The sequence below is a fragment of the Mus musculus genome, chromosome 19, assembly GCF_000001635.26.
Source record: "Mus musculus strain C57BL/6J chromosome 19, GRCm38.p6 C57BL/6J".
In the NCBI taxonomy this organism is placed as follows: Eukaryota; Metazoa; Chordata; class Mammalia; order Rodentia; family Muridae; genus Mus; species Mus musculus.
The window spans coordinates 19,964,777-19,981,639 of NC_000085.6; the positions used below are offsets into that span (position 1 = coordinate 19,964,777).

Here is a 16,863-nt window from a genome sequence, read left to right on the forward strand (position 1 = left end):
TGGTTACTATATAAATATTCTTGGAAAGTTGATTCATGATAGTTTATTTTAGTGCTATCTCTAAGGCATAGTTATTTCCCAAACCATCAATACAGCGAAAAAATTTGTAAATTTCTTCAAATTTTCTGATTCTGTATAAACAACATACATCTACATTTATTAGGTTACTGTAACTTTAAACTGAAGCAGCAAAGTAAAGTAGAGGTCACAGTACATGCATTAATATCAATAGGAATTATAAAAGTATCTGACCCATTACACTGGCAAAAGGTAGCTAGCAAAGCAGAAGAAATACATGATGCAATAGTCAAGTGAAACACTTCCAGTATGGCCTCTCATGGACACCAGAATGGAAACAAAGAAGAATTTCCTGGAAGACTTCATTTGGGGCTAGTCAGAGATTGTCGTCAGAGATCCAGGACTTGAACAAAGATCTGCTTTGTAAACAATGTACACTTAGTAAACCTTCAAATTTGATGTATGCCTTTCTCAGTAAAATGAATTACATAAGGTCACACTATGCATCTGATGCTGAGAAGTCTGGCTAGCAAAAGACCAATTGGCTAACAATCAGCTTTTAAATCAGGGAGGAGTTAGGCTTGTCTTGGTTGCTCGGTCCTAAAGTCCTGAGTAAAGAATGTTTAGTGAGAGCATTGGGATGACAATACACAGAGCCCTTCCCACTCCATGGCCATTACAATGTGTAAGTATGTGGTGAAAAGATGAGGGAGAAAGAGACGTGGAACGTTTTGAGCGCTATGAAGAAAGGTGGAACTGGAGAGGCAAGGGTGGTAAGGAACAGCCTAATATAAGTAGCCTGTGCTGCCACCTAAGGCCATGGTGATGTTCCAGCCCTCACCATTGCTGAGGAGTCTTGTGACAGGAAGGGTATGAGTAGAGATCCATGGCTCTTTGTACCACCACTGGATGTAGAGCTGTCCTTGGTCTTTGATGACACCTGAGACCATACTGATATCCAAGTCCAGCACAGATCTGGTCCTGCACCTCACCTGGGCAAACGGTGAGAGCTGTCAATTGTACAGGTACAGAAGAGTGGGCATGGTGACCAGCTAAACTACCTCACAGACCCAGATCTAGGACTTTGACTCAGTCCACTCCAAAATCAACTTCATCTATGAACTGCTGGAGCAGGTACAGGGTCCAGTCCTACAGATCAAAAGTTGCAGGATCTCAGTGACACAAGACAATAGGGGGATACCCAACAGGAGTCCTGGTGAAGAGCCAGTATTGCTAGTTAAATAGCAAATTGGAATATTTTTACAATAAACAAAATTATTTGTTTTAATTTATCATTTACAAATGATTTATTTGGTTCTAGCCCCTAATAAGATACTATATTTTATATATTGCTATTAATATAAATATATTAAACATGTATAGATAAATAAATATAAATACTAATATAAACAGTATAATAGAAATGTAGTTAATGCTATTTATATTAATAGAACTTAATATGTAATATAATGTTTTAAATATTAATGATATATATTAATATAATTGATATTAATATGTGTTATATATTGATTATTGAAAATATATGTTTTACATGTGTTATACAAGTTCAAATAAATGTGTTGTGCTTTATATATTTTTTTATTTTTTAAGTAAATTTTAGTCATTATATTTCAATTACATTCTTCCTCTCTCCTAATTTCTTTCTGGTCCTCCCCATACTTTTATCCTCTTGACTTTATATTCTTTTACTCTATCTATAGAACAAGCAAGCAAACAAAATAAAACAAAGTAAAACAAAACAACAAAACACACACAAAAAACATACAAAATATAAAAATCAGAAATCAAAATAAAGAAGGAAAAGACCAATAAGAAAAAAAATACTCAAACAAAGGCATAGGTGGCTAAAAAAAAGTTAACTATTGAGTTTATTTTGTGTTGATCAACTACTTCTAGATATGGGAATTGCCTTGGAGTGCAGTTTTACTTAATTTCTTTCCCTTCCCTTCCCTTCCCTTCCCTTCCCTTCCCTTCCCTTCCCTTCCCTTCCCTTCCCTTCCCTTCCCTTCCCTTCCTTTCCCTTCCCTTCCCTTCCCTTTCCTTTCCTTTATGAGATTCCATTGGAGAAAACAGATTTTTCCATTGCCAACTGGTATCAAATAATTTCTGGGTGAGGAGTGGGTACCTGTGCCCACTTCCCTTCTCAATGGCAGGATCCAATCTCTCTTAAACCTGTGCAAATACTTGAACCTGAGTATAGACAGGACTGATACTAATGAAGAAGATCGAAGGAAAGGGTGAATAGAGTCTGGAGTGTTATGAAGAGACTACAGGGAAACTAGAATATGACCAACCAAAGAGTACACATCGAGGGACCCATGGCTCCAGCCACATATGTAGCAGAGGATGGCATTGTTGGGCATCAATGAGAGAAGATGCCCTTGATCTTATGAAGGCTTGATGTCCCAGAGTAGGGGAATGCGAGGTTGGAAAGGTGGGAGTGAGGAGATAGATAGGGGAACACCCTCATAGAAGCAGAGTGAGGGGGATTGGATAGGGGGTTTCCATGGGGGGGACCAGGAAAGGGGGTTATGACAGGATTTTCCCTGTCCAGTCTACTTACATATTAGTGCAGCAGGAGTCCTGTTATTGGACCGGCAAAAGGGAGGCAGAATTAAGAGTTGGGGAGGCAGAAAGGACAGGATAGAGAGAGGAGAGGCTAAGATGGAGGTGGATGGACAGGAATAAGATCCTGATCCCGTGTCCTTTTAAATAGCCACAAGTAGTTATGAATACCATATAGGAATAGAATAATTGGGATAACTTGTCTGATCTAGGTGGGTAGCTTGTATCATTATCAATTGGCTCTGATATTGTGTGGGCACCTTGTGAATTGAGAACTTATTGATATATAAATCTGACTTGTTTATTATAAACTTCTAGACTTTCGTTTTACAGGGTTACTGGAAGGTAGGACTGCCAACCACAGTTGACTTATGGCTGAGAAGGAACTAGCATCTCCAGAGACAAGCAAATTGTAATTGGGATAGCTGTTACCAGTCCCTCTGGGGGCTAGCTTGAAACAGAGTTGGCAGGACCATGCCAGGGCAGAGAGTTGCTGACTATAGCGCGGAAAGCATGCAGGTCGTTTTTAATATTTCCTGCAACAGGGGATAATATTTGAAATGTAAATAAAGAAACTATCCAATAAAATAAATAAATAAATGCTGTGAACATAAATAAATAAATAAATAAATAAATAAATAAATAAATAAATAAATAAATAAATTTGGGATGGAAGAGAAGAGTAAAGGGAAGAATATAGGTAAGTACCACTAACACTGAAGGAAGGCCATTTGTAAAACTACTTGGAAACTTAGCAGTAAGTATTGAAGCTTCCTAATATATACATATATAAAAGAAGTATAAGTGGAGCCATCAAGTAATAGAGGAAATATGTTCCAACTATATGTCTCATGCCACCAACAAACTCTTCAATGCCAGGAATGGGTTATAATTTGTTGAGTTGTCAGACAAATGGGTCCCATAGAAACTGCAAAACAGCACAAGCAATTGTCAAAGCTATTTGATATTCTCTAAAACATGATGGAGGGCCTATTGCTGGAGACAGTAAATATATTTGTCAGAGAACATAGAGAAGTAAGCCTGGTACCTACTTAGAAGCATCATTCCTATTGGAAAGTATTCTGCACCCTACTTGAGGAGAAAGGTAACCATCAGTATCTTCCAGTGACTTACAACAGTGGCCTTTCTGCAAGATATACTGGTGGAATACTAGCACAAATATTATGGGAGTAACCAACCACTTTCTGATTGGCTATAAGGGCCACTCCATGAAACGGACCCATAGCTGACCCTGTTAAAGTCACCAGGAATCTGAGAATGGATTGGCCATAGGCCTAAGTGAAAACCTAATACTGTTATTCTACTAAAGGAACATAGCAATAAAATAACTCCAAGTGACAAACTGTTACAGATCAATGTTTTCTACTTTTATATAATTTCTTTAGAGGACAGGTTGAGAAACCTTGTTCACAATTATTTCCCTGTATATCCTAATAATACATTTGTAAAATATCTATGCTTTGAATAATTTTATCACAGTATTAAGTCATAACCTTTTTAATTCTCGTAAGAAATAATGCCCAAAATCTCAGAGACTGATACTCCTTAAACTTAGTGCTCAGATCACAACCTACTGCTAATTATGGGTCCTCTCTTTGATGACTCTCCTTTAAACGTGATCAGGAGAACTGAAGTGTAGCCTCCTTATTTCCTCTGTTTCTCAACCTTTTACTTCCATTATTTTAAGTTTGTTTTCTTCCATACTGGGAATTGAGCCCAGAGTCTTATGCTTGATGAACAAACATTTTACACAGATCTATATATCAAGCCCCACATTCTTTTTTTTTTTTAATTCAAAGATAAGGGAGAATGAAATGGAGAAACCATTTTAATCTTTCTTGTCTCTAACCAGAAGTGGCAAATCACATACCTCTCCATATTCCCATTGGCAGTAAATCAGGTATATGTTTCCAGGCTCATAAGCAAGGCGATAGAATCTTTATGCTCCAGAAATTGTGATGGTGGTAGACAACATTTGCTATGGCATGCATCATACATATTTCCATAACAAGAGAGGGAGAAGGATAATAGTGAACACTGGGCATCCTTTTCTACTTCCACTATTTGTATTCAGACGCCAGCTACAACCATTCATTTAGTCAGAAAGTATATACTAAATGTCGACTATGTGGTAGGCAGTAGTCTGAGCAGCAGAACGTGTTTGTAAACATGAGGAGAAGCCCATGAATAAGAAAATACTTCTTCAAAAGGCTCATCATTTTCATCTGCAAAGCAGTGTTTGAGGAGAACTTTTACATATCTGTCATTGTGGTCAAAACACGGCATCTTAACTTCAATTTGGATCATAAACCTAAAAGAAAGACGGTTGGAATTAAATGAATATATAATAAATGGCTAAATTTATCTTCACAGTTCTCTATTACATTTTTCATGTCTCCATTTTTCTAAAATTTTAAACAAATAGAAAAGTCACATTGTTAAAATAAGCAAATATAGAGTGATTTATGTTTTTATTCATTGCTTAATATTTATATTTCTTCAAAGGAATTGTTATTTACACATGTCAAAATTCAGAATGTAGTTTATATACCTCTTGTCACATTAAAATGTTTCACATATATTTGTTTATATCCATATACAATAAGAAATCATTGTGTACATTTTTAAAGCATACTTCAAAAGACAGAAGTTATTGTCTCCATAGTACTTATTAGTAATTAGTAAGTGTTTGTTGATTTGATAAAAACCATAAAGAATATTCTACTGCTTACATGTATGTATTTAAAATTTATTGATTTATGATTTATAAACTAAATTTCAATTTAAAGAAGTGTGGAAACAGCAGCTGTCTTTTGAAGTTTATTTGAATCAACAATTACTAGTTATGGGTCGAGACTGGGTTGGGAGGGAAGGTAACAGATTTGTAACCGAGAGAAGAGAGGCAGGATATATAAGGTGGAAGAAGATGAACTCAACCCATTGCTGGCTGCCCTGAGCATTACAAAATCTACGGGTAGGGAATATAGGGTGTATACCATGTAGGAACTGAAAACTATACTTGGCTGATTGGCTGATAGCCAATAATAAAGTTGAAATTGCATTTCTACTACCATAAAGGTCTAAATTTGGCTATAATCCAAATCTATAAACTTCCTTTGTATTGCCCAGACTCTGCAAAAAGTGAAGCAATCTGCCAAAAACTCAAACAAAAACTCTAAGCAGAGAAATCACTGGGCCACAGCTTCTGACCCATGTTTACTCAAAAAATGACTATCATTTAAAGCCAATAAGTTTTTGGTAATTTTTTTTCAATAAAAAATCTAAATAATGTGTATCTGATGAATGATCACACAGTAAATGAACTCATAAAGCCCCCTCTACTAAATCAATAAATAAAAGCAACTACAAATAGTGTTCCTTACTATCTAAATGTACATATCATCTTTTAAAATTTTCACAATATATATTGATTTTGCTTATTTTTTAACATATACCACTATAGAATCATGGACTTATGTTGGATCTGGCTCTGTCATCAATGTTGTAAATATAAAACATCTATGATTATGTGTGTAGTTCTATTGATAATTTATAGTAAGAATGTATCATGGGATTTGGTCATTACCTTTTCTTCAATTTTATCTTACTCTTAAAATGTATTCAACATTTGTGCTTTCTTTTAGATTACAAGAATGCTATATACCAAAGGTGTTAGGACTAGGAGAGATAACACAATATCTTTATAGATGTAGCATCTTCCTTTAGAGACTATTGGTTTTGTTCTTTTTAAAAAGAGTGAAGAAAGTTACAGACTGGATTCTCCTTTGAGAAACACAGCATTTTTTTTTTCTTGTACATGTCTTCCCTGTTGGGTGTATGGGTAGGCAGAGAAGTTAACTAAAAATAAAGAACAAAGAGAAGATAATTAAGAAGCATCAAGGATCTTGATGACTTCCAGGAAATAGAAAGCATAAATAAATGTTAGTTACTATAAAAATCATTTTAAAAATGTAACAATTTAGGAGGAAGCTCAAAAATTCATGTTAAAAGTATTGGCGAAATCAGGAATTCAAGGCCCATAACTAAACATATTAAAAACAATATACAGCAAACCAACAGCCAATATCAAATTAAATGGAGAGATACTTGAAGCAATGCCACTAAAATCAGGGACAAGACAAGGATGCTGATTCTCCCCATATCTATTCAATACAGTACTCAAAAGTCTAGCTAGAGCAGTAAGACATCAAAAAGAGGCAAGGGTATAGAAATGGGCAAAGAAGTAGAAGTATCAGGATTTGCAGATGATATGATAGTATACATAAGCAACCTCAAAAATTCTACCAGAGAAATTCTTTTTTAAATTTTTATTTTATTTTTAATTTATTTTTTATACTCCATATTCCATTCCCCAACCCCTGTCCACCCTCTAACTGCTCCACATCCCACACCACTTCCCCACCCCACCCCATCTCCATGTGGATGTCCCTACCTCCCACCCCACCTGACCTCTAAACTCCCTGGGGCTTCCAGTCTCTTGAGGGTTAGGTGCATCATCTCTGAATGAACACAGACCCAGAAGTCCTCTTACTGTATGTGTGTTGGGGGCCTCAAATCATGTGGTATATGCTGTTCATTTGGTGGTCCAGTGTTTGAGAGATATCTGGGTTCCAGATTAATTGAGATGGCTGGTCCTCATACAGGATCACCCTTCTCCTCAGCTTCTTTCAACCTTCTCTAATTCAACAACAGGGGTCAGCTGCTTCTGTCCAGTGGTTGGATGTAAATATCTGCATCTGACTCTTTCAGCTGCTTGTTAGGTCTTTTGGAGGGCAGTCATGATAGTTTCCTTTTTGTGAGTGCTCCATAGCCTCAGTAATAATGTCAGGCCTTGGGACCTCCTTTTGAGCTGGATTCCACTTTGGGCCTATTGCTGGACCTTCTTTTCCTCAGGCTCCTCTCTACTTCCATTCCTTCAATTCTTTCAGACAGGAACAATTATGGGTCACAGATGTGACTGTGGTATGGCAACCTCATCCCTCACTTGATCTCCTGTCTCCCTGCTGGAGATGGGCTGTATAAATTCCCTCTTCCTACTGCCTGGCATTTCATCTAAGGTCACTCCCTTTGAGTTCTGGGAGTCTCTCACCTCTTAGGTCTCTGGTGCATTCTTGGGTTTCTCCCCAACCTCCTATTTCCTGAAGTTGACTGTTTCCATTCTTTCTGCTGGCCCTCAGGGCTTCAGTCCTTTTTCCTCACCCAATACCAGATCAGGTTCCCGTCTTCCCCTCACTTCTCCCCCATTCTCCACTTGTCCTCCCAGGTCCCTCCACTCCCGCCTCCCACCCCCACTTGTGATTGCTTTCTTCTTTCTCCCAAGTGGGACTGATGCATCCTCAATTGGGCACTTCAGCTTGTTGAGCTTTTTGAGTTCTGTGGACAGTATCTTGGGTATTCTGTATGGTGTTTGTTTGTTTGTTTGTTTTTGTTTTTTTGTTAATATCCATTTATTAGTGAGTACATACCATGCATGTCCTTTTGAGTCTGAGTTACCTGACTCAGGATGATGTTTTCTAGTTCTATACATTTGCCTGCAAAACTCAGGATGTCCTTGTTCTTAATAGCTGAGTAGTATTCCATTGTATAAATGAACCACATTCTTCTGTTCATTGCTTGGGTATAAGTATTTGCATCCTACCTGCTCAGTTACCCTTTGGACCTCTCAGAGGACAGCCATGCTAGGCTCCTGTCTGTAAGCACACCAGAGCATCAGTTATAGTGTCAGACCTTGGAGCTTCTCCTTGATTTGGGTCACAATACGTGCTGGTCACTGGACCTTCTTTCCCTCAGTCTCTTCTCCATTTTTGTCCCCACAGTTCCTTTAGGCAGGAATGATTCTGGGTCAGAGTTTTGGACTGTGGAATGACAACCCCATCCCTCAGATTGATGCCCCTTCCACTGGAGGTGGACTCCACAAGTTCCCTCTCTCCACTCTTGAAATTTCATCTAAAATCTATCCCTTTGAGTTCTGTCTCCTTTCCTAGGGTCTTTGGTGCATTCTAGAAAGTCCTCCCCACCTCCTACCAGGCAGCATGCACTGGAACATGTACAGTGGAAGGACTGCCTGGTGTGGCCTTGGTGGAAGAGGACACACCTGGCCCTCTATAGACTTGGGCTCCTAGGGAGTGGGGAGGTCTGGTATGGTTCAGGGTGCTGTAGGGACATCCTCTTGGAGACAGGGGAGGAGGAATGGGATAGGGAGCTGTCAGAGGACAGACTGGAAGGAGGCTGAAGACTGGACTGTGAAAAAGATATAATAATAATAATAGTAACAACAACAACAGTAGGAGTAGTACTAGTAATAGTAGTAGCAAAAGTAATAATAATAATAATAAAAGAACTCAGGAGCCTAGTATGACTGTCCTGTGAAAGGCCCACACAACCAGCTGAGATAGATGCAGACACTTACACCCAACCAATGAATAGTTTGGGACCCCTATTGCTAAATTAGGGAAAGGCTAGAAGAAGTTGTGAAGGGTGAGTGGCCCCTTTGAATACCCACAGTCTCAACTAACCTGGATCTCTGAGATCTCTCAGACACTGAGTCACCAATCTGGCAGCATACAATGGCTGGTATGAGACCCCTAACACATATGCAGCAGAGGACTGCCTTGTCTGGCCTCAATGAGAGAAGAAGCACCTAGCCTTCAAGGAACTTGGGGCCCCAGGGAGTAAAGAGTCCTGACTGGTTGTCTGGGTGGGGACATCCTTTTGGAGATAGTGGAGGAGGAACAAAATGAGGAATTGTCAGAGGGTGTACCTGGAGGGGCATAAGGACTGGACTGTAAAAAGAAATTAAAGATAATTAAAAGGAAGACAAAGAAGAAGAAGAAAATGGAATTACATTCAGAAGGACAGGGACATTTTGTAATAAGAGTTGGGTCTCAGAAACGGAAGGACTTGAAAGTGAGAGATTTCTGATCTAAGTATAATGTCATGCTAATTTGTACACTTTCCAGGGTTTCTTTTTTCTGCACAGATTACAAAACATGTTCAAAATGAGATTCAAATAATAAAAAAAGAAAGTAGATGGATAAAACCTTGCTAAAGAGATAACTTTTGATTCCTTGCATGTTTAATTGTCATACTTTATTGTCTTAGTTAATTTCAACGAAGACATCTAACACTGATACTATTTATCTCTTTCATAGGGTACATAGGTGGAAATACTTTGTGTGTATTATATTTATATTTATTTTGAGAGTTTCATTTTTGCCTCTTTCTTTCTCTTTCTCTCTATCCCCCCTCTCTCCCTCCCTCTCTCTCTTTCTCTCTCTCTCTCCCCCCTTCATTCTTCCTAAGGTATGGTTTCATTGACAGAGACCATACCTTTCGAATACCAACGTCATTAACACGTAGTTGCAAATATTTGTTGATGAAAGCCTGTCTTGTTCATTTGGGGATTCTTCAGCAGCATAAGTATTTGCATTCTATTCATTATCCCACTCCTGGCATGTGTGTACATGGAGAAAACTACTGTTTGAGAATTACTGAACTAAATTCTCAGTTTAATGAAGTGTGCCAGCTGTCTTTCAAAGTTTATTTTGAATCAACAATTACTAGAGTTGTGGGGAGAGACTAGGGGGAAGGGAGGGAGGGCAAACTATAGTTGGGTGTAATATATGAGAGAATAATTATAATAAAAGACATTACTAGAATAAACTTGTGAGCCTCTAACATCTTTAAAGTTGGTAATAACCTGAAGGGTTAGAACAACATGCAGGATATTTTGGTCCACCAGGTTACACACATATAAGTGAGTTTTATTTAGTTACAACCCTAACTTTAATTCAATTACTGTCTTCTACAGATTAAAACAAATTATATTGAGTATATTCCTGCTTCTTAGAAACCCACTGAGAAATTGTTAAATGTATTATTTTATCAGTATACTAATTTTGGCTAGTAAGGATATCTATGATAAATTTTGAAAGAATACCATGAACCATTTAAGTGTTAAATCCACGGGGTGGGCCAGATCACTGCATACTGTTTCTTCTTGGATTTATTCCAGGTAATATTTTCACATTTTAATGATTTTGGATTTGGCCCGCTTAAATACTTAGAAGCTGGAGCCAGCACAAAAAAATATTTTTTTCAAAATGAACAATGTGAGCCTGTCATCTTTAAGAAAACACATTTGCCCACCTCCAGCAGAAAGACAGGGCATCAAGTGAGGGATGGGGTTGCAATTCCACAGTCAAAACTCTGACCCATAATTGTTCCAGTCGGAAAGAACTTCAGGGATGGAAATGGAGAGGAGCCTGAGGAAAAAAAGATCCAGTGACAGGCCCAAAGTGGGATCCAGCTTATGGGGAGGCCCAAAGACCTGATACTATTACTGAGGTTATGGAGTGCCCACAAAAATGGACCTATCATGACTGTCCTCTGAAAGATCCAACAAGCAGCTGAATAAGTCAGATGCAGATATTTGCATCCAACCAAGGGACAGAAGCTGCAGACCCCTGTGGTTGAATAAGGGAAAAGCTGGAAGAAGATGAGGAGGAGGGCAACCCTGTAGGAGGATCAGCAGTCTCAATTAACCTGGACCCCCAAAATCTCTCAGACACTGGATCATCAACCAGGCAGCATATATCAGCTGATATGAGGCTCTCAACACATATACAGCAGAGGACTGCTGGGACTGAGTTCAATCAGAGAAGATGCACCTAAAAGAGACTGGAGGCCTCAGGGAGTTTAGAGGTCAGGTGGGGTGAGGGTGGAGGAAGTGGGAATATCATGGAGACAGATGCAGGAAGGAGGTATAGGATGTGGAACAGCTGGAGGGCAGACTGGGAGGGGAATAAAATCTGAAAGTTAAAATAAATAAGTGGATAAATAAAAAAGAAAGCACATTTATAGTTATGTCACATACCCTTTTGGTAGTTACCTAATAAGTTGATTCAATGAATTCTGCTAAAGATTTAACAGTGAACTTCATGTGCTTAGTGTCAGACATCCAGGGATCCCCTGTGCCTTCTGAGCAAGCCAAAGACAATGGAAGTTTACAAGGGACATAAGATGTCTCCATCGTGCTGTTTCCCCCCTTGCCATTCTTTTCTGACAGGGGTAAAAAGAGCCCCAAAATGATTTGCAGCTATTAAGTTCTTTATGAAGAAGTAACACTGTAATAAGACCCACACTTTTATCCTCCGAGGCTTCAGTTTTTTTCATATATTCATATACATGCCATCAAAATCCCTTCTTTGGAAATGTACGTAAAAGAAATACAAATGCCACCTCCACATCAAGACTGAGACTTGTAAAATCAGCCTGCTTCCTTTGGTCTTTTGCACATTCTTCATTCTTCTACAGACTGATTTAAATATTAGGCAAGTGTCTACTTGTACCTTTAAGATTCTGTGCAATTCTTAAAACGTTGCAATTAAATGCAATAATAACTTTTGCTTTAAAGTAACACAGCCTTTAGAGCAAATGTGATGCATTATATTGACATAACAAATGTGGACATTAATTAAAGAGCAGGAGAATCCAGCAGAGAAGTTTGCCCTCCATCTGCTTGACCTGAGGTAATAACAATGTTCCATTAACCCAAGCTGACAGATTTTCTAGGGTTTGTCTCCATCCCTGAAGTTGGTGCTTCTGGTATGAATAACCATATGTGTTACATCATCCAGAGCATGCCATGCAGAAGGAAACGAACTGTTTATGCATCCTGCTTTTCTGTTTTCTTTCTCCTTCCATTCCTTGGGATGTCTGCTACAGGTAGCCATCCATACCTTTCCCCAGCTGCATACCAATGAGCTTTCCAGCCATAGCACCAAGTTGCAGTGTGTGGCCTCAGGTTTGGACCACTAGTTTCTCAAAGACAGTCCCATAAACTACATAACGCCACAGAGCAAAGAGCCATAAGAGTAAATGCCTTTTGTAACATACTCCTCAGATTTATTCAAATAGGATTTGAAGGCAGAAGTATGCTGGATGCAACACACAGGAAAAAAAAAAAAAAGAAAGAAAAAAATAGAAAAGAAAAGGACCATACAGATTTTTCTAAATAATAAATTAGTGGGATGGAGTAACTTGTCCCAGAGTTAAAATTTAAATCTTTTTGATTGTGTTCACATCCACTATGCATTACTGAACCAAGGGGACTGTTTTCTCTTCCATCTTATTACAGATCAAACATCAAACATTTTTTACAAGAAGCATGCACCCAGGAGGCATTTTGCTTTGTCACAATACAGATTTCACAGCATCTCTGATGGGAGAGCAGACTTGCCTGCAGCCTCGGAGAACAACAGGATGGTGCTTTGCTGTACCCCTCTACCTCCTCCCCTGGAATTGTTGCCTCACTGCAGTAAGTAGCTTTCCCTCCAATTATCCAAGCTCCTCAATCCACAGAGCTTGACCCCCAGGACTTCAGCAAACACTAGTTGTTTGCAGTCATTAATCCAAGATTATAAGCACGGAGGGACACTCATGAGAACAGGGTGAACTCGTGCTTCCTGAAGAAAGACAATGACTGCGTTTCTTCAGAACACCTCCCAGTGTGTGGGGGCTGGGCTGCGCTGCCATTTTCGTCATTCCTTTTTCCTGAAATCACATTTTCTCCCTCATCATGTCAAGTGCTGCTGTGGTCTGGCTAGAGCTTCCTTGGGGCGGGCAATAGCCCCACTGCTGCTGCAATCTCAGGATGGCTCCACTCTCCTCTCAGCCTTTGCCTGGACGGTGGAATCTAGACTGCAGCAAGCCTGATGGAACAAAGAAAGAAATTGGAAGATTATACCAACTGGAGGATTATATGGACTAGTTTCCCTGATAGCCAATGTCAGAATTTAATTTTCAGCTGTGCACGTCCCTGCCAACAATGCTTTACGTTTCTATTGTAGGGAGTGACAGTGGTGTATCCTTGGTAGCTGAGTTAGTCCCAACTCATGATCTCTATGTACATGAAATTTAGTCACAGAACTTTGATATGGGATATCTTCTTCAGTGTTCTATATTCCATGACCTTTCTCTCTTCTCATGCTCTGCAGCAGCTCCATTAAATTTATAGAGGAAAATAACCTGCCTATAACAGCGAACTCTACGCTATGCTATTCTATTTATAAGATATTGTATTAATTCAGAATCCATCTTTCATTGTTACCAAGGATCTGATGAAATCTTTCAAGGTCTTCTTGTAAGCCAAAGAGAAAGTATATCTTGAATTTGCTTAATTTTGATACTGTGTTACATAGCAAATTAAAACATCCTCTTTGTTGCAGAAATTGGCCCTAGAACAGAGGGCACTTTGCTCCCTAGGTCTGAAGGTCACTGATATCAAGGTGAGCTAAATTATTCTTCCATGTACTCCAGTCTCGGCAGCTTTTAGTGTCTCCTTATAAAGATTATATTCAACCCTCCTTAGCAAATGAAGAAAGGACTTAGTGATGCTCTCTCATTCTCCTTCTTCCCACAGATGGTGATAAATTCAGATTCAGACTCCATTAAACCTGAGTAGAGCAACCCAGCAGGTGGCTGTACTAATGGAAAATCCTGGCTTTGGAATAATGGGAATTACAACCGACAGCTCTTCTATGCCACAAAAAAAGATGATGTATTCTTATTGACAGTGTCGCATTTGAGTCCAGAAGGCTGATCTGAGAGTTCTGTCCTGGCACAACGGAAGCTAAAAGCCCCCTGGGTGCTTTCTTGGCCACACCACTATAATTTTTGTCATCTGAACTTTCTATTACAGTTCATTTTACAAATCGCATGTAAGTTGAAGAGCAATAGTGGCGAGGGGGGGAGGGGGAGAGGGGGACTTCATTTTGCCTACAGGCGTACTTTTATTCTTTTTCTTGCTTTAAAGGACAAATAAAAGTTGACACTGCACAGTATTTCCAGCCAACTCAGTATTTTCGATGCTGACATACTAGCCCACGTTATGTCAGTGATTCTATACAAGCTCTTTTGAGAATGCTTCTTCTGTTTGGAACATTCAGGGATTGCCTAGGAGGTGTGATGCTTGGTAGTCCTGCGTTCCGTTGTTCCTCCTTTGATATTCCTTTTCTCTTCGTTTCATCTTCCTTTTTAAATCACAAGAACTTATTTGACAAAAAGCAAGCCTTGGTATATTGATCTGTGGAAGCATCTGGATGTTCAGATATTTAGAATTTCATATTTCCACTAAGCCTCCAATTTGCTGAAAATATAACAAGGAGTTATGAAAATACTTCATTGTATTCACCATCTGCCAACACTTTAAAAAACATTATATTAAGACCAATAATTCTATTTACACTTTCTCAGTATAGTGTATTTCCTCTCAAGATCTGTTAGTACTTTACAAAACTGAACTGAGTCATTGACACATTCTTACAAACAGTTTTGTGGTATAAATAAATGGGGACATTTTCAAAAGACAAGTAAAGCTTTAAGACTGTCTCGAAGAGTTAAGATTCAGTTTAATAAAAATTGTATTGCATCATTAAGTTAGTCATATCTCCATTTTGTAATGTAGTGACTGAGAGCTTTGTAGTGAACAATTCAAAAGCTAGAATTTCTTGTTACTTATTGTGAGTTCAAGGCTTAATTTTATACTAACTCCAAAGTGGTTCTGCTGCTTAAAGCAGAGGGTCAAAGGCTTCCTTCAAGAAGATGAACTCATTCAAAACAAGACCAATACACCATTCCAGAGAGGGCTTCAGCTCTTCATACTTTCAATGGTTAAAATTATGAATTAGAAGCTAAGTGCTTTCAAGTAACAAACAGAGATGACATTATGAGATGATAGTAAAAATAGATTCTGTAAGTGAGTAAAGGTGTCATGATATATTTGTTTTAAGATTTCTCGCTAATCTTTCTTATAATGTTCTGAATTAAAGAACCACCTGAGATACCAGGGTTATAGAGTTACCTTCACCCAAAATATAACCAACGACTTTTACTACATGAGAAAATTGGTAAATCACAGCCAGATAGCAACTCAGAAACTGTACACTTAACCATGACTGAGAAGGTTAGGAAAATAAAGTACTAACTCATAACGGTAAAGTATTTTGTTTTTATTTCAAATGCTGTTTTTAATTGTTAAAAAAGCCACAGTAACTCGAACAGATTGTTAGCACAGAAGAGTAGGAGTAATTAACAACCATCATAAGACTGAAATTATTAAAGCTTTCTATTTCCAAAATGTTATATTATTGTTTTAACTTAGATATTGACGTCAAAGAAAGATCTATTTATCACAAGAATAGGATTTATAAAACAAACTAGCAATGTTTTCCTTTGGAGAAACAAAATCTTCATAATTAACACAAAATAATTTTCACCATTTCATCAAAAACAATTACAAAATTAAAAAAAGAAAAAAGAAAATCCAGACCTGATGATACAAGCAGAAAAAAGTGAACTTGAATAGAAAACTCATTTTTTCTCAGCTATACTGTCAAAAGATCTTGGTTTTCAGATCTCATCTGTGATACTTTCTGGTAAATATCAAACAAACAATACAGGAGGCAAAACAGGATAACCTTTTATTCTGTTCTTTGGAAACACTATCTGAAGATAACTTTAGACTCTGCAGTCTGAAAGGATCTGTGGTAAGATAGCCCCAGACACCTCACAGGCTTACATGTATTTTGCACATGTTTCTGAGTAATGAAGAAGAAATCAGGGTTCCACAAGCCAAATATGGAGTTCTAATAATTTGCTTTAATGTGTCACAGAATTCAGAAAAATAACTTCATTCCAGATTATAGTGATGGATGTTACTCAGTGATCACTGGGACAGGGAAGAAATAAAGAAAAAAATTAAAGACTTTTTAAAATTCAATGAAAATGAACAACAACTCAACCTTATGAGACACAATGAAAGTCACTGTTATGAGGAAATTTCATAGCATTATGTTCATTCATAAAGAAATTTGAGAGAGCTCAATTTAGCAACTTAAAAGCACACCTGAAATCTCTAGAACAAACGAATAAGCACACCCAAGAGGAGTATACAGCAGAAAATAAACAAATTCATGGCTGATATTAATAATTTAAAAACAAAGAGAAAAATTCAACCAATAAAACCAATAGCTATTTCTTTGAGAAAATCAACGAGACAGAAAAACCCTTAGCACAACTAGCTACAAGACAGAAAGACAATATAGACAATATTCAATTCTCAAAATCAGAAATCCAAAGAATCATTAGGTCTTACTTCAAAAGTCTGTACTCCACACAATTGGAAAATGGAAATAGTATGGATGATTTTACTGATAA

At 38.0% G+C, this 16,863-nt stretch overlaps 1 long non-coding RNA gene across 1 annotated transcript in view; it reads left to right on the top strand.

The window, feature by feature from the left end:
• The window catches only part of Gm32469, a 158,115-nt gene extending 143,742 nt beyond the window's left edge, over positions 1–14,373 (top strand). The window contains exons 2-4 of the long non-coding RNA XR_386579.1: positions 12,785–12,964; positions 13,875–13,934; positions 14,069–14,373. This is a non-coding gene — a long non-coding RNA (predicted gene, 32469). The remainder of the gene's footprint in view (positions 1–12,784; positions 12,965–13,874; positions 13,935–14,068) is intronic.
• The last annotated feature ends 2,490 nt before the right edge of the window (positions 14,374–16,863 follow it).